The 26,742-nt window shown below is 49.7% G+C and overlaps 1 protein-coding gene and 1 long non-coding RNA gene across 3 annotated transcripts in view; one reads left to right on the top strand and one right to left on the bottom strand.

The window, feature by feature from the left end:
- Positions 1-26,742, top strand: part of GNAO1 (G protein subunit alpha o1) — a 137,431-nt gene that overhangs the window by 801 nt on the left and 109,888 nt on the right. The window lies entirely within an intron of this gene.
- LOC308176314 overlaps positions 1-26,742 on the bottom strand; it is an 87,360-nt gene continuing 60,618 nt past the window's right edge. Inside the window, exon 3 of the long non-coding RNA XR_013938225.1 lies at positions 1-26,742. This exon is cut by the window's right edge and continues 12,147 nt beyond it. This is a non-coding gene — a long non-coding RNA (uncharacterized lncRNA).

The raw sequence follows: 26,742 nt of genomic DNA, 5'->3' as shown, positions 1-26,742 counted from the left end.
GGGGCCGGGCGGGGCGCGGCGGGGCGGGGGCTCTCTGAGGTGAGCGAGGGCCGCGGGCGCCATGTTTACCTGAGGGGACCGCCGCGGCGGGAAGGCGGCGCCCGGCCTCGCCGCTGCTGTTCGGGGCCGCCGTGGTGCTGAAAGGCCGCCGGGGCCCGAAGGGGGGCGGCGAAGTGCCGGACCCCAGCTTGGGGGGCTCCGAGGGGCCCCTGAGGGGGTTCTAAGGGGCCCTGAGGGGGCTCTGAGAGGCTCTGAAGGGCCGTGAGGGGGCCCAGAGGGGGCTCTGAGGGACTCTGAAGGGCCGTGAGGGAGCCCTGAGGGGGCTCTGAAGGGCTCTGAGGGGGCTCTGAGGGGACCGTGAGGGGCTCTGAGAGGTTCTGAGGGGCCCTGAGGGGGTTTTCAGGGGCTCTGAGGGGGCCGTGAGGGGGCTCTGAGGGGTTCTGAGGGGCCCTGAGGGGGTTCTGAAGGGGCTCTGGGAGGGTTCTGAGGGGCTCTAAAGGCCCTTGATGGGGCTCTGAGGGGCCCTGAAGGGGCTTTGAGGGGACCCTGAGGGGCTCTGAGGGGCCCTAAGGGGGCTCCTTGCAGCAGGGGGGGGTCGCTCCCGCCCTGCAGCCCTGTGACGGGGGCCGCTGTGTGGTAAAATCCGCCCGTAATGCGGATTTAAAGCCAGGCGCCCTGCCACTCCGAGCCCCTTTTAAGGGAGATGTTTTAGCGTTTTAACTAACGAGGGGTTGAATTTGGCCGCCGATCGGCAATTAGATTGAAAGCAGGGTATTAAAAAAAAGGGGGGGGGAGCAAATAACAAAAAAAAAAAACCGACAATATGGAGAAGAACCGGCTCCTTCCTACGCTTCGGGCCGCCCGCTGGGGGTCGGAGCCGGGCTGCCCCTGGCTGAGGCCCGGGCCCCGTTACCCGGCCTCTCCCCGTGCCTAATTATAATTAAGCACCGGGCCATAAACGAGGGCTTGGAGCCCCGTTCCCTGGGGGAACGCCTCCCGTAGGGCAGCAGGTGCAGCGGGGAGCCGAGGGAGCCGCTCTTCCCTTCCCTTTCCCCCTTGTTTTACTCCCAACACGCCGAAAATCCCACCCTCCCCCGGCACACGACGGGGCGAGGCGGCGCCATCGGGGGGGGCTCGCTGCGGGTGCGGGAGCGGCGCGGAGCGGCCCCGCTACCGGGGGTGCAGAGGGGCTGGCCCCCGGGGAACGGGCTCCGGTAGCCGAGGGGGGGACACGGGGAGGGCTCTGCCGCTGCCATCCGCAGTCCCGGCACGGCTGCGGCTTTCAGGCGGTTCCCGTGGTGGACAGCGCCCAGCGGGGACTCGAACCGCCGGCAGCGCTGCCCGGCTTCGGCTCCGCTCGGCTCCTCCCGCCGCCGGCTCGGCTGCCTTCGGAGAGCCTTCGGAGGCGGGCGGGGAGAAGCCGAGCAGGCTCGGAAATAGCCGAAGGGGTTCGGAGCCGCTCGGCAACACCCCCACCACCACCTCCCCTCCGGGTGTGTGCTCGCCGCTGGCCAGCTCCTCGCCAAACCCTGGGGGAAACCCAGGGGGGTGACCCAAGGGGGTGACCCCCGTGTTTCTGCCCCACTCCTGCGGGCGCCGTGTCCAGCCCCGGGGGACCAAACCGCCAGCCCCACCCGAGGCAACCCTCCGGCGCTGCAGGGCTGGCAGAGAGGAGCCTCCCTTCAGCGCATGGTGGGCGCAGCGGCTTCACCCATGGAGATTTGTGCGCCCTATTTCTATCAAGCCCCCTTTGGAAAGGAGGTTTTCCACCCTGACACTTGGCTGTGGGGCCAGGAGGGTGGGTTTGGTTTGCGCTCGTTTGCGTGTGAGAGATGGATCGGGAGAGATGTTACTGCAGACGAATGGCAATAAATTATTTAATCTCTAGGAATCGCTTCTGCAGAAGCGTGCTGGAATGGCGGGCGGTGGGGTTTGGCTTGGGGGAGAGGCTGTAGCAGCACCATCACAGCGCACCAGGGCAGATGTGTGGAGTCGGGAGCAGGCTGTGGCCGCGGTGGCTTACACAATGAGCACCCAGGGATTCCTGTTTCCCAGAGAGCACAGCTCTTGTTTCTTAAAGCACATTGGATCAAGCTTTTGAACAACCGGTTTGCTGGACTAGCCCAGAATACTGAGGCCTGAAAAACACCCTGTCGTACACACATCTTCCCTACAAAACACTCTCGAAGTAACGCACGGTAGCTCGCGGGTTTGTACCCGACTCGAAAATGCGGCGGCAGCTGCCATGGTGGAAGCTCGCAGCGCTGGGAGCAGGGAGGCGGCTGCCAGCCTGCGAACTCCAGCGAACTGTGCAGAGGCTGGGGTGGGGACAGCGGTGTTGCTAGGAGCACGGCGGCAGGAGCTGGAGGGAGCCGCGCAGCCGCGGGCAACGGGGGGAGAGCGATGTGCAGGGAGCGACTGGGGGAAATTAACATTTCTGAAAATTAATTTAAATATAATGCAGGCATTAGCATTTCACCTGGTCAAGCTCCATTAGACAGGCTTGCTGAGAACCTAATGAATTCTTAATAAAGATTAAATTGCACGTTCATTAGATTTTGATGAAAGAGACTGCTATTTTATTTTTTTAATACTGTGTTATTGGTGTGCTTCTAGATCATAAATCTCATCCTTGTGAATGGCTAAAGCAGTTTCACACTTGCATATCGCCTTGCAAAGAAGTGCAGGAATGTGTAGACAGATGAGAAGATGCTAAGACAAAGGAACAGGGAGCAGACATTGTTAGCGGAGGACTGATAAGAGGCTATACGCTGTCCAGTTAATCCTTGAAATTTTAGGTAGTGGGACAAGGGACAGGTAGAAACCGCTGTAATTTGCGAGTGTAGCCAGGATGGGGAGTAGGATTTATCAAATGAATGCAGGATGTTTTCCTGAAGTGTTCGGGGGTGCCTTTCTTTCAGCTGGTGAGCGGGGAGTTCCCCAGCGCAGGAAGAGGAGCGGGTGCACAGTGGGCAGGTGGGACTGGAGGCTAGCGTGTGCCTCGGGCAGCAGCAGCGTGGGCTGGGAATGGCACTGTCCGGAGCACCCGTGGTGCCGTTGGCACCCTCAGACCTTGTGCTTTGACTGCACCCATCTTGGCTGATGATGTTTGCTCGTTAGTGCTTCACGACTTCGCCCGTGCTGCAAAATGTGGGGTTGGGGCCATGCTGCTGGGGGGAGCAGTCCTGAGAGGTGTGAGGCCAGTGTGGCCCCAGGGAGTGCCTCGGTGCTCAGAATCAGTGATCGGGCTCGGTTTTCCCTCAGCTTAAACTACAAACCAGCTTTAACCAAGCAAATCTGGGACTCCTTTGGATATCCAAGCCGGGGGTGAGAGTTATTGTACAAGAGAAATTCATCTTCCAGCACCCAGCCTCAGCAGGTTCACACTGATGTAGAACTGCAATGACTGTCAACATTTCTTTAGCTCTTATATCTTGAAATAAACATTGAGTGCATGCAGAATTTAGAATACGTGATATTTTCTGGAATGTCTGAATCACAGCACCAAGGCAAGACCTGTTGTTTGCCCGGGGGAATTTTGTGGGGTCTTACAACTCCAGTGAATGTTTGTTCATCAAACGGCCCCGGGCTAGGAGGACGCCCAGCACACCTCGCTCTGTCACTGCCCAGCAGAATACTGAGGTGCATACAGCAGTCCCGTGGTGGGAACGGGTGTGCTACTGCAAGGGGAACACCCTCTGCTGCCATCAGCACGAAGCTTCTGGGGAATTCAGTGTTTAAATGCAAATTTAGAGGCTGAGTTAGCTGGCATGGCTTCAAACCCAGCATCCTGCCACCTTTCTGGGTGGTGAGCCAGGGCAATATTCCACCTTCCCAAACGAGGGGATGGATGGTGATGGCTACAGCGTTTGGGAGGACGCAGGGCTTCACCTGCCTGCAGCCAAAATGTTGTTGTTTTGGGGTGTTTCTTCTGGCTTTTGCCTCTGCAGAAGCAGCAGTGCTGGCAGGACTCACTAGGCTTCTTGCAGTTCTGTTTTTTCGTGAATTGTTTTTAAGTTATGACAAGGATGGGAATGTGTGATCAGGAGGAAAATACATGACCGTACAACACTTATCTTTCCCTACCTGCTGCCTTCTCCCCAACAGCCATCAGTCCCAATAGCCGCCTGATCTATCGGTTTGACCTTTTTCAGAGAGCCCCACAAAACAGCCCCGGGCTCTGCCTGCTCTCTGGGTAACTGAATTACTTATAATCTGATGAACTTCTTTGGAGTGAGAAGCAGTCCCCACCCACTGCTTTTACAGCCCATCTCAGCAATGTGATGGTAAATGCCATCAAAACGAAATGATGTCTTGTGAACACCCACTTGAGGCCTCGCTCTTCGCGGCGTGTCTGCGTCTTGAACCGTAGCGATTTCCCACTCGCGGCCCCTTCCGCGGGAGCACCTTGCCCTGCGGGGGCTTTCGCTGTGGGGGTTTCACCTCTGCGTCGGCGGCATCTGTCCCACCCCTCGGGGCCAGCAGGATTTGTGCTGGGCACCAGTAAGCAGGGGAAGGAGCTGCAGCCTTCCTGCTGGTCTGCTTGCCCTCCTGCCACCTGCTCCGGTGCATCCTGACCTGGGTGTGGGCTTGGTGCCGTTCATTTCTTTACCCTTAAGGCTCTTGTTATTAGACTGACAGAGACTGCAGAGAAAAGCAGTAACTGTATTAGCAGGCAAGACGGAATACATTTTAGGTTTGGGTTTTTCTTTTTCCTTGACAGTTCTTAATTTGTTTCTTGTTTTAGGAATTCATAACAGTAAAAATATCTTGCAGTGACAACAGTGAACTGCATAGCTTCTCCTCTTTCAACCTAGTTTTAAAACCTTAAAAGAAATTTACCTGTCATATTCTGACATGACACATCTAGTCCTGTTGGAAATGTTTTAGCAATCTAACGAGATGAAAGCGGTTCTTTTAATGAGCTCTGAAGAAAGAGACAAATCTGCACAAATGTAACCGGGGATGTTTTATTTTATGTTTGGCTAACCCAGAAGTTTTAAGAAACGTTAGACTGAGTCATGACACTTGAAAAGAAGTTGTGGTTTTCCTCCTCAGTCTGTCCTTTTCTGTCTGTCTGGGATGCAGCTTCATCCCAGATGTGAGTTCCCCAGCGTGCTTACCTGGGGAAGATAGTGAAAAGAAGGGAGAGGAGGAGCCGAAAAGAGACAGAGTGATGGAGGTAGAGGCAGTTCCTTGGTTCTCCTACTTTGGTCAAGAGAAAGCCTGAAATGAAGAAAAGAGTCACTGCTGGCAAGAGCCAGGGAGTGAACAATGTCTCAGAGCCATCACGAGTTACCTGTGGGAGGGTTTCTTCTGCCATTTTACAGAGTTACAGCCTGCCCCCTAAGCAGAAAGCCCCCCTGGTTTCTCCTGGGTTTATTTGCAAGATAAAAAATCATGAATGACTGCTGAAGCTGGTGGTTTGCAGCTAGAAAGCCTGTCACCAGTGCAGGGTGCAGGAGCTTGATTTTGCAAACTTCAGAGCTCGTTCACCTCCTGCTCAAGCTGTGAGGGAGGTGAAAAGCTTTTCTTGTGAGCCAGCAGCAGTTCACAGCACACAGATGGAGAAAGGTTGTGCTGTGAGGTCCACGGTAAAACTGAGCACAACTGAGCGCGGGAGGCAGGATCTGGTCCTTTATTCATTACGAGAGGCTGAAGGAAGAGAAGCTTAGGCAAGAGAGAATTGGCAAATCCTTCTCATAGCTGGTCAGATTCAGGTGGTGTGGGTATTTAAGTGTTGTCGCTCTTCCTGGTGCAACTGCAAATTTCATGAGATTTGGGGTTTTCTGGAGAGCCTGAAATTGCTTCTGTGGGACCTGGGCTCGCATGATGAGGGGATGAGCTCTGTTTCAGGGATTCTTTGCTTTTGTGTTTGCTTTGGTTTTGAAAGAAAACTTCCAGCTCTCCTCACTTTAGACACAAGATAAGAAATAAATGTCCTTAGTCTAGCCCAGGGACTTGAGAATTGGGAGCACAATAAAATCAGCCCAAATGAAGACAAGGAAACCTAATACATCTCAACTGCTGGATTTTTGTTTTCATTAGTGGTACAGAAACCAGTGGCCACACTTATTTCAAGTCAATTTGATTGCTCTTGTCCCCACATCCTCTCTTTGACCTCACTGGACTTTGGACCAAATTCTTCCTAGATGATGTCTGTCCAATGTGCAATTTTTAGGAGATCTGATGAATCTCAGGTATTGCATGGCACTTGGAGGGATACAGGAGATGGCTAAGCTTCATCCACAAAAACAGGAAACCAAAAAATTCTGGAAATGACATTTTTTAAAGTGTTGGCACCTTAAAATCTAAGGTCATTTTTCTTGCTTCAAAAATTCTTTGATTTCATTCTTAGAGGGAAATACTAATTATTTTTGCCATGATTTTCCTAATGCTAAAGGAGCGCTGCGCATAATGTAAAAATCCCCCTTAACTGTTAATTGAATCACTCTCATTTTATTTTCAAGGCCATTCATGCCAGTGGCAGATGTATGGAGGTTGAAGGATTACAGTCCTGATTATAAGATGCTCTTAGGATTCTGCCTCAAATCAGTGAATGCAAAGGGCTGAAAAATGCTGCTGGATAACACGAAGCAAAGAAACTGATGCTTTTCTAGTGCTGAGCAAAAAGAAGAAATTTAATCCAAAGCTCAATCATTGTCTGCTTATGGTGATAATATAATAAAACTCTTGATGGAGGCATTTCTTAGCTCACCAATAAAATTGCTTATCTCCCCCAACTTTCAAGTTAATTGAGAAAGAACTGAGGAGCGCTCTCCCAGGAAGGAGCCCAGGGAATTGTATAGTAAGCTGACATCACATCTGTTTTCAAATTGCTAATCGATAACAGTTTTGACATTGAAAGAGAAGAGCTTAAATTGCTTTGGTTTTCTTTATTCTCGGGCACGTCCTGCTCTGCTTGGTCACTGGAAATTATATCAGTGCATCAGCAGACCTTTCATCCAAGTATAACATTCGTAAGGTTAAAATAAGGGAGCTGAAGTACAACAGCTAGAAAGAGAGAAAAAGAATGTGGATGACGGAGGGACCTCCCCAAAGCTTGAGATTTTGGGCCGTGGCTCTTAGTAACCCCCCTCATCCCTGTTCTGAGTGGTTTTGTGTCCTCAGGAGCCAAAGGCAATTTTATCTTGGATCCTGCCTGTAGTCCTTGAATGGGAATTCAGCTTGGCTAAAATTGCAGGAGCTGCTTTTGGAGAAAGCTCGGAGAGGAGGCATCCCGGGAAGCGCGATGAGGTGCTCGTCGCCATTCCCTGCAGCTGCCTGGGGATCCGCTGCTCAGGGAAACCCAGAGCGGGCTTGGCAGAAGCAGGATCCAATGCCAGTACTAAGTGTGGGGCTTAATAACGAGGAAAGGGGCTTTCTTCTCTTTGGCACCTGGCAGCCCTTCCATACAAGTGTAGAAGAACGCGTTTCGCATCACGAGGCCGTGGGGTGTCTCTAGGAGCAGCTTTGGTGAACGGAGAGGGGCTCAGCAGGGTTTCACTGGTCTGGAAGGAAACCCTACTCCCGAAATACCCAATTCAGAGAATTCATCACTTCGCTGTTAGCACCTTGGCAGGGAAGCTGGGCATGGACGCTTCACCTCTGTGCGTGCCCCTGCTCTGAAACGTCACCCCCAGTGCTTAAATCAGCCTGAAGGGCAGAGCAGCGATTCAACGTGCTCTGAGGCTCTCCAGCAACTTTAAACCTGTATTAAATGCTCTTGTCTACAAGAGCATCATTGACAGCAACTTGTACACACCATAACAGCCTGGTACAAGACTTGGAGGGTTTCTGCATTACCTGTGAGTTGTTACTGAAGGGGATGAGATAAGAACGGGCTGGTATTGAGGAAAATATCACTTAAATGATAAAAAATGCGTAGCGTCTCCTAGCAGTGTTGTGGTTTATCCTCTCCCTAGAAGAGGTGATTGGAGTTAGGAGCTCCAATTTTGAAGCACCAGGCGCCGACAGTGCATAGGAGAGGCTGAGCACACAAAATGGATGTTAGGCACAATAATCTAGATAGCACATGAGAGGTTTTACTGCCGGATTTCTGGAGCTGTGGTACGTGGTCGCAGCAAAGTAGTGCTGTTTCCTCACTGCTCATACAGCGCTCTGTATTCATTACAGCCCCGTTCTGTGCTGCCTCAGTGGCCTGGGACTTGCTGTCATCGGGCTCCTGGCCCCTGGCACCTCGTCTTGGTGGCTGGCGGTGAAGTAGTGCCACCTCTGTGCTGCCAAGGGAGCTCTGCGAGGAGCTGCTGGTCAGCTCTGCCTCTCGTTGAAGCCACCGGTGAGATTTTCAGATTGCTCCAGGGGCACCACAAGGTGGATCTACGTGTTCCAACTGGAGGCAGCAAGAGCTAAGCCTGCGTGAGTCCGTCCTCCTCCCTCCTTGCACCTCTGTGGCTGCAGGGCACGTGCTCCTCCAGAGCCTGGGGGTTCTGCTTAGCTGTGTCCATAGGAGGGACGCGCCGTCCTTAAGTTGGGTTTTGGGTAGGGCAGAGTCCATTTAGCCACTAAAGTCTTGATTCAGTAGATTTTGGGAAACTGTGCTTACTTACTCAGAGCCTCTTTGCACCTGTAGGTACTGCAGGAGGGTGTTAGAGGAGGGGCACTTACAGCTTGGTGCAGCTAGAGAGCCCTTCCCATTGACCAGAGAGGTCTAAATGCCCGATTTGGGGCAAGGTGGGAAAGGCACATTGACATCGTGGGGCTGTGGCTCCTTTCCGAGGTCGGGCAAGGTGGCCTGACCTCATAGCTGACAAATTCTAAGAGCTGCTCGTCACCGGAGTGCCCGTGCCCATGTCACAGGCGTGCCCTGTCCTCACAGTTCACCAGTCACACCAGCACAGATCGTAGGATGCAGGAGAGCGACAGTGATGAGCATACGCCTCGCAACGGCGTCGTGCTGTTCATTAATCACCAGTCACCCTTCGGTGATTAATTATTGAGCCAAATTGGACGATTTTTTCCACATGAATGAGGAGATAGTTACTTAATAAAGCGGAAAGCTCCTGGTAGCATGCCCTTGTTTTCCTCAGTTTAGCTGTAGGATAAATTTATCTTCTCCTGATTTACAGCTCAGCAGAAAACCCAAAGTGCTGCATCAACTCCCAGGTGGCTGCTGCCCGGCCACATCCTACACGGGAAACCCGCTGCTGCTCCGTGGGCGCGTTCGGGATGGTTAAGTTGGGCTGCAGGTGTTTGGGCGGGTGGTCCTTGCTTTGTTACCCCATCTCTGGGGTTTCTGAGGTCACAAGGAGGAACAGGTCGGAGGATCAGCATTTTGCCGGACACAAGCTCAAGGCTCCGCAGTGCTTTCTGCTGGCATCAGGCATGTTCATCTCCTTTTTCTCTTTTCATATCTTTTCAAGAAATAGATTTATTTCTCATTCCTACTTGCATAAATAACAATTTGTAATGTAGTTTTCTACGAGACAGGGCATGAAAATTGATTATTACACTGGTACTTTTAGTTCTGATCGGAGAGATCAAACTGTAGGGTTTTTTCCATCTGTGGTGGTCAGATAAATGTAGGTGAGGCCTTCAGATATTCAAGATTAAATTTGCATTCTGATTTTTTTAAGTACTCCTACATAGGACTTTGAAATATTTTTTTGGAGTTTCCAGTAAAATGCAGAAAAAACATCTTGCACATAACAAGGATATAAACCCAGCTGAACTGGTGTATTTAAATTCCCTAACAACTGGGGAATAAATATACTGAGATTTTTAAAATAACAAAGATAATTTTATTGTCCCCCTCATTAACTTGGGCACAGAGCCTGTCTGAAGCTCTCCAGCACATCCTGCTCCGTCTGTTCTCGAGGACAATCCTCCTCGTTCAGCAAAACCATCGCCTTGGTCCTCCCGAGGACTTGCTCAGTGCTTCGCTCTCTGCTGTCGGCTTGCAGAAGCGTTGACCCCGCAGCTGGCTGATTTCGAGACAGAACCAACTGCTCACCACCGCTGACGGCGAGGCCACAGGACTTGCAGTGCTGCCAAGTTAGAGATGCTACTAATCTGTACAGAGTTAAGTCCCAGCACTGGACGTAGCTCATGTTTCATTCACGCTTAGGTCCCAAACCTCAGAACAATTGGGTTTTCTAATAATGTGCCCATCAATATCGATGGGCTTGCAGAGAAGTGGGTTACTGCACGCGAACAAATGTGTGTGCACCAAAGTTTTGTTGGAGACAAAATTCAGGCTCATCTCTGCTTATGCTGATTGCCACCTGGTTTTAGTGTGATCTTTTGTATGCAGCCTACATCCAAATATTTATTCTTTGTTTCTTACGCCTCTTGGAAAATAAGGATCGAGAAACAAAGGCTTTTTGTCACGGCCTTTTTCGTGCATCCTTTGTTTCCTTTTTGCCTTAGGTGCTCTCAGGTAGCAGCTCTCAAATTTATTCTTTTTGCAGTTATTTGCAAGTGTTGTTTGCACCAAGAGAAGAAGAAATACTGTCTGTCTTTAGGAGATTTTCAAAACTCGGCAGGACAAGGACCTGAGCAACCCGTTCAAAGTGAGACAATAGATATGCTCTGGGCAGCAACCTCTAGTCTCAGTTATTCAAAGATTCTTTAACAAGAAAACGCAAATCAGTCTCCTATTGAAGGTTTCTATCTTCTTCTTTAATTAACTATGTTCTGGAAATAAACTGGTAGTTTGGAAACCAGTTGAGGGGCAACCTTATGCAGTGTTACCAGAGCTTTCCCTTATAATACACAAAAAGCCAGGCTCAGCGAGGAATATTTGGTTGCTGATTTTAATTCATACCACTTTGGTTTGTTTCTTTGCTTCTGGGTGCTGTTTTCTTGGATTTATTCCATGCAGCATTTCACAGGCAGCCTTCTGAAATCCTAAGCTGGGGGTTGATTAACATCTCTTTTCCTTGGTGGCATGGGTTTAAGTCACCTCTGTCTGTCCCTGCTCTTTGTTACCCAGGGGACCGTTTCTCGGCCGTGGCAGGACGGCTGCGGGTATGGTGCTGCAGTGAACCAGGCTCTGGCACTGCTCTGGGTTAACGTAACTCAAAAACCAGAAAAGGCAGCAGAATGATCTGTCCATCAAATGCTTCCACATAAGGCACAAATGCATTGCAGGTTGAGATGTGAGATTGTACTGAAAGATTCAGTCACTCCTGGCTGCTTCTCTGTACTGGGGCTTAGTTTTGTGAAGGTAAATCGGTCACTTTCAGAGACTTTGAGATGTAGTTTTGAAAAGTCCTTCTGTATCCTTAGGTATTTAAATGATGCAGTAGTGTTTTTCCAAGCCAGTCTTATTTTCTTCTATTAGTTCCTGTAAGAGCACTGCAAGTCTTCCACTGGCTTGAAATTGTGTTGTTTTAAATAAACTTCCCGTGACCCTCAGTGCAATGAAAAGGAAAGTGCAACTGTTTGTTGCTGCTTCAGCTTAGTTAAGCCATCTTTTATGCTTGCAGAGGTCAAATCCATTCCATCTGGTTATGCTTTTTCAATCACATTTACATTTTTAATGCAAAGCTCAGGTTTGCTTCACACTAGAATGATCTGTCTGGTTTTGTAACAAGCCTTAGTTGTCCTGGGATTTGGAGACTTCTCTTTTATTTTGCCTCAGTCTTAGACAGAGTCTGTTTAAGTTATAAGGTAACATTATTCCTCTGGACTGCCCAAATGCTACAGAATCCCAATTATACAGGTGGTGAGCAGCATTTTCAAATTCTGTTTTACCCAGAGCAAATTCTGAAGCCTGCACAGGTTTGCACAGGTCGGTGCTGTGCCACAGCCCTTTGAAGGGGAGAGCACTGCATACAGAACTGACGTCCCCACCACGTCTCCCCTCCAGCCACGAGCTGTCCCAGTGCTCCCTCACCTCGCAGGGGCTCACCAATTCACAGCTTCACTAAGACACCTTTTCTGCTCTACCCGTAAGTAAGCCAGGCTAGAAAGTCCTTCTCATGAGAGATATTTGTCACATCCGTAGCCTCACAAAAGCTTCGAGGGGAGTCTGCTACATCTCTATCAGGCCAGCTTTCCTCCAGGAGTCTGGTGTTTCCTCTTTCCCTTAGAAGAGGCTTTGTACAATCAGCCTTTTTCCCAAGAAGAGCTACGTGTTAAGTAACTTAGGAAATAACAAAAACCGCACCAGATGGTTTGGGGTTCTCTGAATTGCTTCTGAATTTGAATGTACCGCCTCTCCCACTGCATTTACACCAGCGACTTTCAGACTCCATCTAAGTTCCTCCATTTTTCCCCGAGAAATTAGAAATGAAGGCCCTAAGTACTTAATTTGTTGGCTTGTAACATCACTCATAACCGAGCAGGAGAGAAATGACCAGCCTGGCAGAGGTTTGGCACTGCCAGTCAAGGCAAGAACATAATGCTGACAGTGAAAAGCATACAGGAGTCAGAAAGAGGCAGAACCTGATAGCTAAAAACAGGAGTCAAAAGAGGAATCATGGTCAAGTGAGGCCTGGATGACAAAACAATGTTGCTTCCTAAGCAGTCATCCAGAAGACTGACAACAGCTTGGTACACCGGTGCACAGACTGGACACTGACACCTCTGTGTGAACCTTGCTCGAAGCAAGTGCCAAGAGTAAGTGGATCAGAGCTGTCAGAGCTGGTAAGAAGGGCAAAGGCTGGCAGGAGAAGTGGTAACCCCCAATTCACGGTGTTAAATGCCTGCAGTAGGATTTGATAGTAAGGGAGTGCCAACAAGACAGATCCTAGAAAGCTCCGTGTACATGCTAAGTCCTGGAGTCTAATTTCCTAAATGAAAGGACCCCAACCTCTGCAAGCTAAAAGACAAAATGATACCACGTGCTTTTCCTTTCTAAATGTACAGCCTTCCCTAACCAGCCCAAAAGCACAGAGGAAAGGGAGAGAAAGTGTTCCAATTCAGCTTCAGTTACAAGCAGGCCTTCTCCAATCTCTGATTTAGTCTCTTCTGGAAGACCCCCTAGGTGTAAGTTGGTAAGCGAAGAGGCACCAGACCACTTCCCCAAAGTCCATGCAGTATGTACCCAACAGCAGCGTGAGTGTAAGAATAAGTGCAAAAGTACACAGAAACTAAACCAGATCTTAGATCCAATAGCAGAGCCACCCTTAATTATTAATGGCTGGAGTGCTGTAGTCTTTCACTCAGTAGCAGAACATACCCTTAACGTATCCCAGGTTATGTCAGACTGACAGAGCATCACTGTCAAAGCAAGTGCCAGCTTTGCAGTGATGAATTGAGTGCCCTGCATAGGAGCAAGAAAGGTGAATATTCAAATAAGTGTCTTTGTTTCCTCCGAATGCTATTTGGATAAAGGGCCAGGAATTCCAGGTTCAAGAACTGATTGACAGAAGTTGACCTTGTCGTGGACAAAATGGTAAACAGCTTCAGAGTAATGAATTACAAGCAGAAATTGTACTCGTCTGTGATGGAGTAGGTCATGGAAAGATCATTTTGTCCAGCTCTGTCCTTATGTAGAGCTCTCCTTGATCACGTACCCCTCAGTGTTTCGTGTGATTTACTTGTAAATGAAGCAGGCCCTGAGATTTCCACAATTGTACATCAGTCTTCTCTGCAGTGGTTAAGCATCTAATAGATTTCACATGAAAGAACTTTCTCCAATAGCTTGAATTTTTTCTCTGACGTTTTCTCTTGCTTCTTCTAATCACTTCCCAGTTCAGGAGAGCTGGTAACGATGTCAGTTGTTGGAGTAGAAATACAGACTGGTGAGTCTATGGGCTAGCCTTTAGCTTTCCTAGCCTTTTTGACCAAGGTTTGGCAAAGCAGCTAGCAGGGCTTTTTTTCTCCTGTACCGAGGATTTCCAGTGAAAGAGAAGCTGGCCTCAGCCGGGAATTGTTCGGTCCCTCTCTGCAAGGAAGTGGCTGGAGGGAGTACCGCAGCCCAAGGTGGAAGGTTTCAGGGCATGTATCCCAGATCCCTCTTAGCGAATTTGGGATAGGCTGGGGCAAAGCAAGCAAATACAAGGCTGCAAGAAAGATCACAGTGATGGGAAATGAATCATAAATAGACAGGACATGGCTAGACTGCCTTTGGAGTGTTGGCTTGCCACGAGCTCAGGGCAGCTTTTGGAGAATATGGAGGAGAAGTGCAGGGCCCCCGCTACTTTTTAGTGCACCTCCTTTCAGCCTGGGGATGGTGTGCACAGACCTTGATCTTCCTCTCTTTGCCATTCTCACCTTTCCTGTAAAATCCAAAAATCCTTTGCAGGAAGGATTCGAAGGCATCACAAACCAATGCAGCACATTCCCAAACCGCAGAAGTCCCAGGGGAGGTCAGACTTCCAGACCATTAAGTGGAACGTAATCCCAAATAAGCTGTGTGAGTTCGTGGTACGAAAATTAACCAGCACAGAGCTACTTCTTCCAGCTGAAGAAAAAAAAACCCTATGGCTTTTTGTCCTCTGTCGACTGACACGTGGCTCTGCAGTCCTGCGAATCTCGCCACGTGTTTTGCAGGGAGCAGTACAGCTAGTAAAGTGACTGGTCTTTCTGAAAAGCAGGCTTCAAGCTTCACGGAACAAGTGCTGGTGTTATTTGGCCTCTTGGTGGTTTTCTAAAAGTAGAAGATGCCCAAGATCTCTCAGTATCTGCAGCTGGTGCTTGCCAGAAACGCTTGCATGATCTGTATGGATGAGTGGAGAACAGGGGGGCAGGGAGGGAAAGGCCTCCGAGGGGAAACAGCTGAGGAGATACAAATGAAAATTCAATTAAACAGAAGACAAGGAAAATTCAAACCAGCATTGACGCCCTGCTCAAGGCTGCTGCTGAGTCTTGATTTCAGCCTTAAATGTAGCAAATGAAGAAGGCAACAGTGGAGAAAATAAATGACCACCCTGCAAGGAGCTAAATTGCATGGCCAGGAAGATAAAAACATTCAAATAAGACACCGTTTTTATTATATGCCTAGGGCTGGTGACAAATTCAACGAGAACGATAGATCTTGTGTTTGTAACCATTCCAAAACTTGTCCAGTGGAAGACAGGCATTTTTCCTAAAGGCCTGGGTTTATTTGCCAACTGGAAGACTTGAAAGGGACAAGGAACACGTTTCCCTGTTGCTTTCCACCCTACATAGCCATCAAAATGAAGTGAAGTGGGTATGTTAAATCAGAATGGTGGCATTGTGCACTCACTTTACCTTCTGCCCTCAGTTACACCGGTATGGGATTGAGGAAGTGATCTGTTTTGGTTGGTCTGGTTGCTTCTTCCTCATGTTTTGTGGGAGAGGTGTGCGAATGCTCAGTTAATAACCTGCTGTAGCTTAAAAGTTGAGGGGTCTTCTCTCTGCTGAGATAAGCCATTACTCCTCTAGAAAGTGGTTGTCATCAGTTTATTGTAGCTTTATTTTGCTCTTTGCCAGCTGCGTGAGGAGCATGTTCAACACCGCCAGTCATTCCAGTAGCTTAATTTCTCCCATAAATATTTTGCTTCTTTTGAGATGTCACCACAATCCCCTTTAAAACCCCGCTAATCATAATTGAAAGCCATTTTAAGCTAGCATGTAGTAGCAGGGCTTGAGCTGTGCTTTATTTCTGCAAAACAAATACGAGTTAGCTATTACAGACACCAGGAAGGCAAGCAGCAGCCAGGGTTACCACGCTTGGGGAAGCCCACGTTGCTAGAAGAAGCTCCCAGTGTGTACAGGCTGATCCAGCACCCCATGACATTGGTGTGGGACTAACCTGGGCTCGGACCTAGTGAGCTTCTGGGCTGCTTGCAAACAGGTACTGTTTTTTGGGGAGCAGGAGAAGCTGGCCAATGCTATCTGTTCCTCGTTCTTTATTATTGTAGCCGATACCATCTATATGCTAAGTCAATCACAGTGAATGGCATTTGAAACATCCAGACCGAAGTCATTACATTATCACATTCAGGCCAGGCTTTAAGTAAAAGAGATTTGGCTTGTTCTTTACGCTGCTTGGCCCCTGTCCCGAACGTACTGCCGTTATAATGGGGGATTATCTGCGCTGGAGGTTTTCTTCATTTCCATTAGGAGAAAAAAAATCATGCTCGGCGCAGCGAGGGCAGCCCTCAATGGCAGGAGGAGACTGGCCGCGGACTCGTGCTTTTGTTAGCCCGCCGGGCAGAGCCTGACACCCCCTGACACTGCCGGGGCTTACCGAGGGGCTGGTGTTTGTGTCAGTGTGTGGAACACATTGTTTCCCGAAAGGGAGCAGAATCGGCCCTTTATTGACTGGGGGCGCTGGGCAGCGTGGTCACCGAGCCGCCGGAGCTGGGGCTTGTTGATACAGGCGGCTTTTCCGCAGGAGCCTTTGTGGGGCTTATCTTTGCTTTTAGCCTGTCTTCTGTGGGGGGCGAGGTGAGTCCGGGCTTTCCCAACCCCTCTGCTTTTTCTAACCTGAAAGCACAGGGATGGAAGCAGCGGGACCCCAAGCTTTGGGATCTCCACGAGGCCCCCTCGCTGAGCTGTGTAGCATAGTTCTTACATAGGGCTGCCATCTGCCCTGCCGCAGCCAGTCCTAGCTCAGCGGGCTCTGCAGTTGATTTGCAGACCACCAGTGGTCCATCTCGCTCCAGCAGGCAGTGCAGGCTGCTTTGGGGATTGCTCTACACCCACACAAAAGGACTGCTGCTCGGGGGCTGGCACCAGTGATCTCTTCTTCATCACATAACCCCGTGTCCCAGCCCCCGTGCCATATTGCATCCGAGTGGGAGCCGGCCAGCGTAGTTCCTGGAGCCCAGACACTGCACACGCAGTGCCCCTGCAAGGACACAGGACAAAACATGGGAATGTTATGGAGGAGAGACCTATCTACACTGAATTCACTCAAAATTGGGAAAAATCAGGCTTTTGGTTTGGGCGTTTAGTGCTCCCCCAGCAGCAGTGCAGGTGTGTAGCCCAGGAGTTTTCCCTTTGGTGTAAGGGCAGCGTGCACCAAGCCGTGTGTGACAAGTCCATCATACAGTCATCCTGACCTGGCTTACAGGGATCGTTTTTCAGGGGCTCCATCATCCTAGGAAAGGCTTCAGGATGCAGCTGGAGACATGGCTCTCCCTGACACTTGTGGAAATACAAACCCAGACGTGAGTTGAGAGGCGCAAGCCCCAGGCTCTGGACCAGTGGCTTTCAGGGCAGTTCCTCCAAATCCCAAAGGGAAGAACAAGTGCTTTTCTCTGCCAAAAGAGATGGAAACCAGGCTACGGTACTTCCCCAGCAGCGGCACCCACAAGTCCAGCTGCCCCTATACGCTCGCTCGGCTCCAGGTGCAGGCAGTCCCAGGATCAGCCCCCAGGACCGGGTGAGATCTGTGGGCCTGCGCCACGTTTCAGAGTAGGGTTTATCACATGTGTCTGTGCCCAAACTCATTTCAGGTCCCTGCCTTGTCCGTGTGGCTGCTAAGGTAGAGATTCAGAGGGCCAGTGGCTTACAGATCTCCACGTGCTCTGAGGTCCTCAGCTGGGGAGGTCTGCTGTAAGTGTGTTTTGTGTGGAGGGGAGAATACAAAAGCATGCAGACAGCTTTTACTTATCTTTCTTATCCTGCAGATGTGGCACAGCAAAGCAGAAGGGCAGAGCATTTTTTCGTAAGGCTGTAAGGAGTAGCAGTAAAATGCTGTGTGCTGACCGGGATGGAAGTGTGACTTCAAACCCCAAATGAGAGAGTTTGTGATCTGTAGATTTGTGTTAAGATAACCGATTCCATGCCTCAAGTCTTTGGGAACCTATTAGATGGATATGCCATCTCGCAGATACCCAAAACAATTTCATCTGCTATCAAACTTCCCATCTCCAGTTGATTTCTTACATCTTCTACGCAAATCTGTCTGCAGGTACTGCAGAACAGGGAAACAGAGCTCGGACCACAGCTGGGGAAGGCAAATAACCTGGGGCTGTGGTGCCTGCAGAGAAAAAAATGAAAGCATCCCAGGCCTGTCCAGGCTAGCTGAGACATGGAGGAGCAGAAAGGAAACGTGTCCCAAGGGCTGGAAGCACGCCAGCGTGCGGTGCTGCCCGCGGGGCCGTGCGCCGCAGAGCTGTTCCTTGCTCCAGGAAAGCCAGGTCGGGCCCCAGCATCTCAGCAAATTCCTTAGGTATCAAGGAAGATTTGACCCAAAGGTGCCATCGGATTATTTCTTGGCATTGCTCTGATCAAATTTGCTTTGTTGCCATAATAGTAAACATAAGTGCATGTGAAACTCGGGGCCGCGAGCCAGTGTAAAGGGATAAGATAATGACTGCTGCTGGAGCCTTTTCCTGTCTTTGTAGTCCGAGCAGTTATTGGAAGGCACTAATCCCTCTCTGCTGATTATTGACTTTTGAATGAATCCTCATGCACTCTCCAACAGCAAAACTTGTGGGTTTTCAAGGCTCGGTAAAGCTCAATAGAACCAAGACCTTGTCATTTATTTTCACTGTTACTATTATTTTTCTATTTCAAAGCAGAATTTTCTACTACGAATTCCCCACTGTTTGACCACAAAAGCGAGTGAGGGAAATTGTTATTTTTCATCCCGAGCCTTTTGTGCTTTTTATTTTTATAATCCACGTGAGGTGATTTTGCCGGTCATTAGCCGACTTAGTAAAGCGAGCTCCCTTTGTTGGGCGATAGCAGGGAAACATCAAATGGCTGGTTCCACGGTAGCAATTTGCTCTTGAAATAAAGCGAGCGTTGATAAGTTGCAACCCTCAGCTATATTTGTCCTAGTAAATAAACATCACCGGGATCTGAGCACAAATACAGGTTGTTTTGCCCCGTTTAGCTGTTCTGAGATTGTGTCAGGCTAACGAAATCTGCCCGCGTTAGATACCCTCGTCGCATCGCTCGCTTGTTCTGCACACACGCTTGTTCTCGCTTGTTCTGTGTGTCTGCACACCTCGCCAAGGGTGGGTGCTGGAGGCATCGATCAGCACGGCAAATACCCCTGGAAAGGCATCCCATTAGGGCAGAGCTTTTACTGGGCTTGCTTTCCAGAGGGCTTCCGTCAGTGAATATTTGCCTCCTTGGTGCCTTGGGATGGCAGATTTGCTCGGAGGTAACCACGGTTCGGCAGCACAGGGCACACAGGGGCCAGCACCCCCTCAGTGCCACGCTGCCTGCCCAGCTTGAGGACAGCGATTGATACGTGCTGGCTTAAGCAGGCCAGACAAAGCCCCGAAGATCTCTTTTTGAGGGGAAGATTCAGTTTTCCTCCAAAAAAAAGCTCGTTAACCATTTAGCACTGGGCTGTTCGGCTCACAAGTGAAATTCCCTGGTTGAACCTCCCAAAAGCAGGATTGCGCTTCTTCCCTGACAGCCAGCAGGACCCAAAATAAAAGCAAACAGCAGCAGGAGACGACGCGAAACACGACGGTGACATTTGTTCCACTTGGAGCAGCAGAGACGCCGCTAAGTCGGGCTGGAGGAGCAGAGCACATGGCAGGAGGTGATGCAGTCGGTGCAGCACGCAGACATCCCGGGTCAGCCCCGAGCTGCAGGTGCAGCGAGGCAAATCCCTGCAGAAATAGGCAAATTCTGCCCCTTCACACTGCATTTCCCGTAGCCCTCCAAGGAAATTCAGAGGGGTCGAATCCCCAGCGTTTGATGGGATATTCAGCTGTGGATAATTAGACTGTGGAAGTTCGTGGTGATGGAGGGACTCCGTCCTTCACAGAGAACCGTCCTGTGGAAGTCAGGAAGGGAGCAGGAGCTGCTACTGCAATTAAATCGGGGTTTTGCTGGAGCACACGCAAGCTGTAAGTCGATCAAGATCCCGTCATGCCAGGAACTGTACATCCAGCACAGAAAGCTGGTCCCTGCTGCACAGAAGCATATGTTCTGGCTGATGCTCTCCTCTCCTTTCAAACCTCCGGATTAATCAAATCATGCCGTGAGCAGAGGGAGCAATGAATTCCAGCTCCAGGTAGCATTTTCTCAGGAGCGAGCCTTGATCTGGCTTTGCTGGTGTGTGAGGAGAGGGCAAGGGTACGAGGGGAGCTTCTCTCCTCTGCCTTCTGCTTCCATGGCACTGCCAGGAGCTCAGTGCCTTCAAAGCTGCAACAAAATTGGCCAAGAAACTGAAATACTTCTGACGGAGGGGCAGCAGGACCACGCTTATTAACCGTGCTTATTAACCAGGTTCAGTAGAATAACACTGATGAGCAGCCACTTCTTAATTGCCTTCTGTAGCACAGCTGGAGAAGTGGGGAACACGAGCCGAGGCTCCAGTCTCACAGCCCCCTCCTTGGTGCTTCCCCCTCCGTTTGCTCTGAAAAACAACAAAAAAAGATGTGATCCCCAGTGCACACACCTCCTGGCGGAGATAATTAAGTGCAGCTTTTTAGCAGGGTTGCAGTATGTTATTCTCCAATTCAGGCCAAATTCAGAAGAGATTCTGAAGACGGTTGAGACGCATGTCAGAAGGAAATTGGTCAGAAAATGGATGGCGGGTGGGCGTGAATAGCACGGCACAGTGCAACTCGCAACACTTCGGCACTCAGTGGGAGAGCAAAATTGGTTTAAGTGAGAATAACTTACACGGATTTGGGGTGGGGGCGGATGGAGAAGTACAAACTCTGCAAATGGCCTTTTTCTTAGAGGAAAAGGAAAGGAAAAAGTGGGAACGGAGCTGGTTGTGGTAGGAGGGGCATAGCAGCCCCCCAGGCCCCTGTTTTCGGGGTTTGCCCGGGGAAATGCAGAGCTGTTCCAGCCTCACTGTGGGCTCCGTCCTCCTGCTCAGCTTCTTCGAGCTGCCGTCGCTGCGAGTTCCGACATCCCTGGCTGGGCGCACGAGCATCCCTTCGGAGCTCCTCGAGGTAAACTGGAGCCACTGAGGAGCTCTGCCAGCCCCCTCGATGGCCACTGTGCATTTCCTGAGACAGGGACTAGCGTTTAGTGCCTGCTCCTTTGTAGTAAACGGAAAAAAAATGCTGTAGTAACAAAAAAATGCGGAGCTTAGCTTTTGCGTGGATGTCTTATTAGGTCAGAGCTGAGCCACGCTTTGATTTGTATTCCCCATGATTGTACACAGGCACTAATTGGCCAAAGAAGCAAGGGATCTTTGTTGCTTTTGTAGTTTAATGAGGAGAAATATTGTGTAATGTGATGATTACTTTCTAATCAAAAACCAGAGTAACAGAGCGGGAAAGAAAACCCGTGACTGAAGACTGGATTTTTAATTAGTATGTCCTTACGTTACTCACTTGCTCTGATCTATAACCAGTTGTTAGCCCTACATATGCCCCTAACGTTATATAAACGTCACTTAAATTAATGTTTAACACTACATTTTGTTTTATATTGTCTAAATATTTCCCTTAATACGCTAAGCATTTTGTCCTGGCTGTACTTGTACTCACATTTAAACCTCCAGGACTGCTCAGGGGCTAAAAGGAGACGTTGATGTTGGTAGGATCGGGGTCTTCTGTGTCCTGTGCTTGAATACCAGCAAACCACTGCTTACATGTGCAAAGGGAAATGCAGGCTGGGGGAGAGCCCTGCGCCAGGGCTGGCTCTGGAAGGTGAGGCAGGGAAGTTTGGTGGAGCCGGCCTCTGTCCTTACTGGTGGCCACCGGTGCCATTCCTGCAGCACAGCGGGGTCATGCCAGTAGCCAAGGGGAGGGTGTTTCGTTTCACGTATTTTAAACAAATCAGAAGCAATAAAACTCCAGTGATCTCCACGGCATTTGGAAGAACAGGTTGGTGCCTCCCTGGGCTGGAAGGACTGTTTGTCACAGCCACTTATTTTCTCGGGAAATATCCAACATGACTCTTTGCTACCTTTGAGTCTTGGAGGAAATGAATCTGATTCACTGAGCTTGCACACTGCGTAGTGCTGCAGAGCTGTGGCTGGCTTGGGAGCCCCTTAGCTGATTACCTGCTGGGTTTTATGTATCAAAAAACCACCAGTCCCTCTTTGAAGCATAATCTAAGCATTTATTATTTGAAAAGAAAAAGCAGCGTTGGTCATCTTTAAAACAGACATAAGGTATTATGCATCTCAGTTTGACAACTAAACTTTTGGAGCAGTCAGTGAATGTAACTAGACCTTTACTTCAGTAAATAGTTGTGTATGTTAATCAATTTGAACTCCGTGATTTCATTCTTTAAAAAAATAAGTTGTAGTGATAGGATTCTGTGGCTCTACTGTCATAATTTCAGTGCCCACTGTGCTCACGTTTCCCATACCTGCCCTTCTTGCAGCTCTTGTGGTACCTACTGGATTTGCCTCAAAGCCCCTTAAGTCATGTGAGTTTGAGAAACCTCAGTTTGGGGGAAAATAATCTCATCCTCTATCCTCTAATGTAGTCGCCTAGAAGTTGAAGGTGGATCCATAAACCTTAAAAATCCAATTATAACTAGAAAGAAGCTTGTGTGTTCATTATACTTTAAAAAGAGAGACTAATAATGCAATTCTTATATGCTTCAGAGTATAAATTGCATACCTGTCATCCTCTTGAGCACATGAATATCTGCAAAACATCTAATAATCAATATTCTTTTTTTTCGCCAACTTTTGTACATAGCCTTGCCAGTGATGGTGGCAGCATGGTCATTTTGCATCTCGTCCCTCCCTGGAAGCCTTTTACCTTTACCTGGCACCAGTCCTGGGGAAAAGGGCTTTTTGGTAGTCCTGCTCAATGAGGAGACCCCTCCTTCTGCCTCTTTTCTGCCTTGGTCTGCAGGTAGCAAAATTTAATTTTTGGCCCTAACCTGAGCCGAGCAGAGCTGCATGCCCCTGCTGACATGCAGCCGTTGCATAAGCACACACCATTTGTAGACAGGCATTTCTTGAAATTGCTCTTTCAGAGGATGATTTCTTCCCCATAGCCTTTAAATCGCTGAGGTAGGAGGGGTACCTGCCAAAAAAAAAAGTGTTTTAAAGAAGAAGGGAGGGGAAGGGGAAGGCACATCACCTCTTTGCTGGCGCTGCATACGGAGCGTGCCTTCGAAGAGGCAGAGCCAGGGACGGGACTGCTTACACTAGCAGAAAGGGGCGCCCTGGCCCCCTGCGCTCCCAGCAACAACACACCATTTTCCTCGTAAAATCGCAGAAGTGTTAATTATCCGGATCCAGTAATAGCACCAGCTATTTATTGAGGCTTGCTGCTTTCCCGAAAGAACAGGGTCTGGATCCCCGGTGGAACCATTCAGCCCCGGCTCTGACAATGCTGCTCTGCTGCGGGGCTTTCAGAGCACCAACAAAGATTTCTTCTCAGCCCTGGAGCTGCCTCCCGCCATGGTACAGATCTGACAAAGGCGAGAAGGAAGCAGAGTCATTTGCCACCACACATTGCTCGTTCTGTACTGTATTCCTTTCTCTTTATTCCTTGTAGAGCTTCATACAGAGAGGGACGCGGTGTTGCCTGCGTTTTGCAACCCAGCAGGCGAAAGCGACTCGTGTGGACTTTGGTGGCTGAGGGCGGTCAGAGCAAGGAGCAGGAGCACTGCCCAAGCCCTGATTTCCTGGAAAACCCACATGTTCACCCACCTGTAGTGAAAGCCACGGTATTTCCATGCACTTAAACTCTGAGTTAGAGCAGAGGGGGAAATACAGAGGGTAATGCAAAATTTTACAACCCTATTTTTGTATCCTCCTCGCCTCTACGTTCTTCCTCCTCCGCTGCATCAGTTACGTTGGGGACCGGCTGCATGCATGCGAATGCAGCGTCCTTTGGGCTCCATGCATATTCATGCTAACCAGGCTCCAGTTTCACTTCACGTAGGCTTTTCTCCAAGCAATTTTTGCTGTTGTTGTTGTTGTCGCAAAACATTTTAATTAATCAGGAATTTTAATTAATTGTAACCCCACTGAAAATGCCGACATAACAGCACAAATAAAAGGAGACAGTTGCTCAGGTCAGAGCTGCACATCTTCACTTAGCTGTACTCTGCGATCCCGCAGTGCGATTACTGATGCAGGCACGGGGAAAATCCCGAATTGCGAGCGGCATCTTGATGTCGTGGAGGAACGTGGTGGTTTGGGCAGGTCAGGAAGCCTGCTTTGAAGCTCTGCCGGTAACACTAGGTTGGCATGCTGTTAACTGGGAAGCTGGTCCAAAAAGTTTTGCAGTGCCCTTTTTCTGGCTCTTCAGGTGCTCCAAGAAAGCAGTTTCTCCAAAGCACTCTGAATATGCCCTGTGTTTTCACGAAGCCCATCATCGCGTCATTTCTAGATGGATTTCCCTTGCAATGACTGAATGAGCAGCACTGCGTATTCCTTTGGCTAAGCCACTTCATAGGGACACTTCACACATGGCTGAGAGATCCCCTCCTTGCTCAACATCTCAGGAAAAGGAAAAATCTCCTCCTGGCCTCGGTCCTTGTCATTTGACCCCAATGCTCAGGAAACTAGGACTCCTTTGGTGGTGAGTTGAGGCTTGTCTGTCCGGTGGCAGAGGGCCTGGACCAGCTCTCAGCACACACACTGATTAATTTTGTGAGCCTGAAATTAATTTTCTGCTCCCTTTAAATGCGTGTGTGCTTTGGTGTACAGTCTGGACAACCCCCCAGCACAGCGTGAAGAACAGATTCTGGAAATATGTGAAAGCTTCATTTATTTAAACACCTAAATATTTAGAATCTCTATGTATCATTGGCATATTTCCCCACTATCCCTGCAGTAAAAGGTTGCAGAAGGGTTTACACCTTGCAGGCCTGCCACGAGCGGTATTTACAGCCTGGTGGCTGGTGAGAGCTTAAGAGAAGCAGACAGGATTTCACCCCGGTGAGTTTGCAGCCATACCCATTATCTTTCTGGAGAGTCAGATGTTTTTTATGGGCTGGATGGATTTTTTTGTCATAAAATACCTGGCGCAGCACGCTGGGTCCTGGTGCAGAGCAAGCGCACCTGCATGGGAGGTCTCGCTGTGCCTCCCATTGCTCTCTCTGGATCATAGCCACCTCCTCCCTTCCCACTGCGCCACTGGGACCCTTCCCTTGCCCCCAGACGATTTCTTCTCACTCTTACCAACCTAAGTCGACAGAGCACCACCGGCCTCAGCAGCGCTGCGTTGCAGGGCGAAGCCAAGGAGAGCCACGCGCTGTACCCCGAGGCTGAAGGTTTACTCAAATTGATGAGCTCCTCAGAAGGATTGCTCTAAGTGACTCAGCTCTCAATCTGGTTAGCCCAACTTCATGGACTGCAGTAGAAATTTACCCTGAGTAACTCCTCGTCCCCCAGGTTATGCCTGGAAAGCAGCGCTGACTGCGCAGGAGTGTCCTGCGCACCCGTACTGTCTGCCCTTGCATTTTTGTATTTGCCCATGGTGACTTCTCCTCTTTCTCTTCTTCCATGTAATCTCCACTCATTTTCTCAGTACACATTCTTAATCTTTTTTTTTTTTGGGGGGGGAGGGGGGTTCTTTTTGTAAACAGGTGGTTTTGTTTTTTGTTTTCCCCTATACTTAACTATTTTCTTCCTTTAAAAAGTACCTCTAAAAGTAAATGGGAATTGTTCCAGATGTTTGGGGCTTTCAGTATTTTTCCTCATTAACAGCTTTTTTCCCTTCTCTCCTCCTTTCTGTGTGTTTTAGTCTCCGCTTTTCCTCCTGTTCGCAGCTCTTACAGCTCCCTTGCCCCTCCCGGCCGGAGCGTACATCCCGCTTGCTTTCCAAATGTTGACAAGAATGTTTTGGAGGACGAGTGACTGACAGACAAACACCAGCCTCAAATACTCCGAATGCTCAGTTACTAATAGCTTTATTCCTGTCTGCACCGTAAGCAAAATAACCCCTGGAAGGGGTAGGCCATATTTTTAGCCAACCTTAAACTCAGCTTCTAAAAAACGGGTTTGTGCTCAGCTGTCTGTCTCACTCCTTGGACCGGCTTTCCCAAAGCAGATATTTAGGGGAGTGCTTTCCACTTTGTAGGGATGCCTAAATAAACTCTTGGAGGCGAGTTTCCTGCGGACACCTGGCAGTGCTGCATAGGACACGGGAAGGCAGGAGACACTTGCCTGGAGCTTTGCATTATGTCTGTTCCCATGACTTGCACCAGCACCAGGAACCAAACAGGGTGAAATTCAGATCGCACCAAAAATAACGACGTGGTACAGACAGCCGGGACCTGTCCAACAGTCCCAGTCACTGCCAAATTCTGGTCTTGATTACTCCAATATATCTCGAAGGAGATAAAATTTAGAACAGCTTAGGGAAGATAAATAAGGATGTTTCAGCTCTGTGCTGGCCTCGGATGTGCGTGACCTTGCCTTCCTCCTCTCCTATTGGTCTCAGGACAAGCCAGATTAAGGGGTGATCTCTTCCAAACAGTCTTCAGTTTGTTAAGCTGGTAAACAACGGCAAGGCAGGAAACCATGGCAAGATGGATAAAGCTTAGAAATCCCGGCTGGGATTTCCCTCCGATGTGCCTGTAGGGAGCAGGTGTTGTTAGCAGGGCTGATGCCTTGTGCAGCGCTCCTCTCCCTCTTCTCTCTTCCAGCCCGGCAGCTCCGGTCCCAAACCACTCACCAAAACCACCGCAACCTCCAGACACAGCCTCCCTCTGCCTCCCCTTGCCCAGCACCCCTGCTGCCACCTTGTCACCCCACCAAGGTGACGGCGTCTCAGTTGCACCGTGCCGCCTTCCTGCAGCACTTGGTGTCAACACAGCCTTCGCTCGGGTGGAGCAGGAGGGGAGGCAGCGTGCTCGGTACAGGGTGGAGGCTCGCTGCCCTTCGAGGATGGAAAAAGGCTGGGGATTCTCGGGGGTGAGGGGCTGAGTCGCTGCTCGGTTGGGATTTTTTCTCCCTGCTCCCGCACTGGCAGCACAAACTAAAAATTATTCTGCAAGGGCAGCATT

The sequence above is a fragment of the Anser brachyrhynchus genome, assembly GCF_964034855.1.
Source record: "Anser brachyrhynchus genome assembly, chromosome: 12".
NCBI classification, from domain to species: domain Eukaryota; kingdom Metazoa; phylum Chordata; class Aves; order Anseriformes; family Anatidae; genus Anser; species Anser brachyrhynchus.
This window is presented reverse-complemented; position numbering and strand designations above follow the sequence as displayed.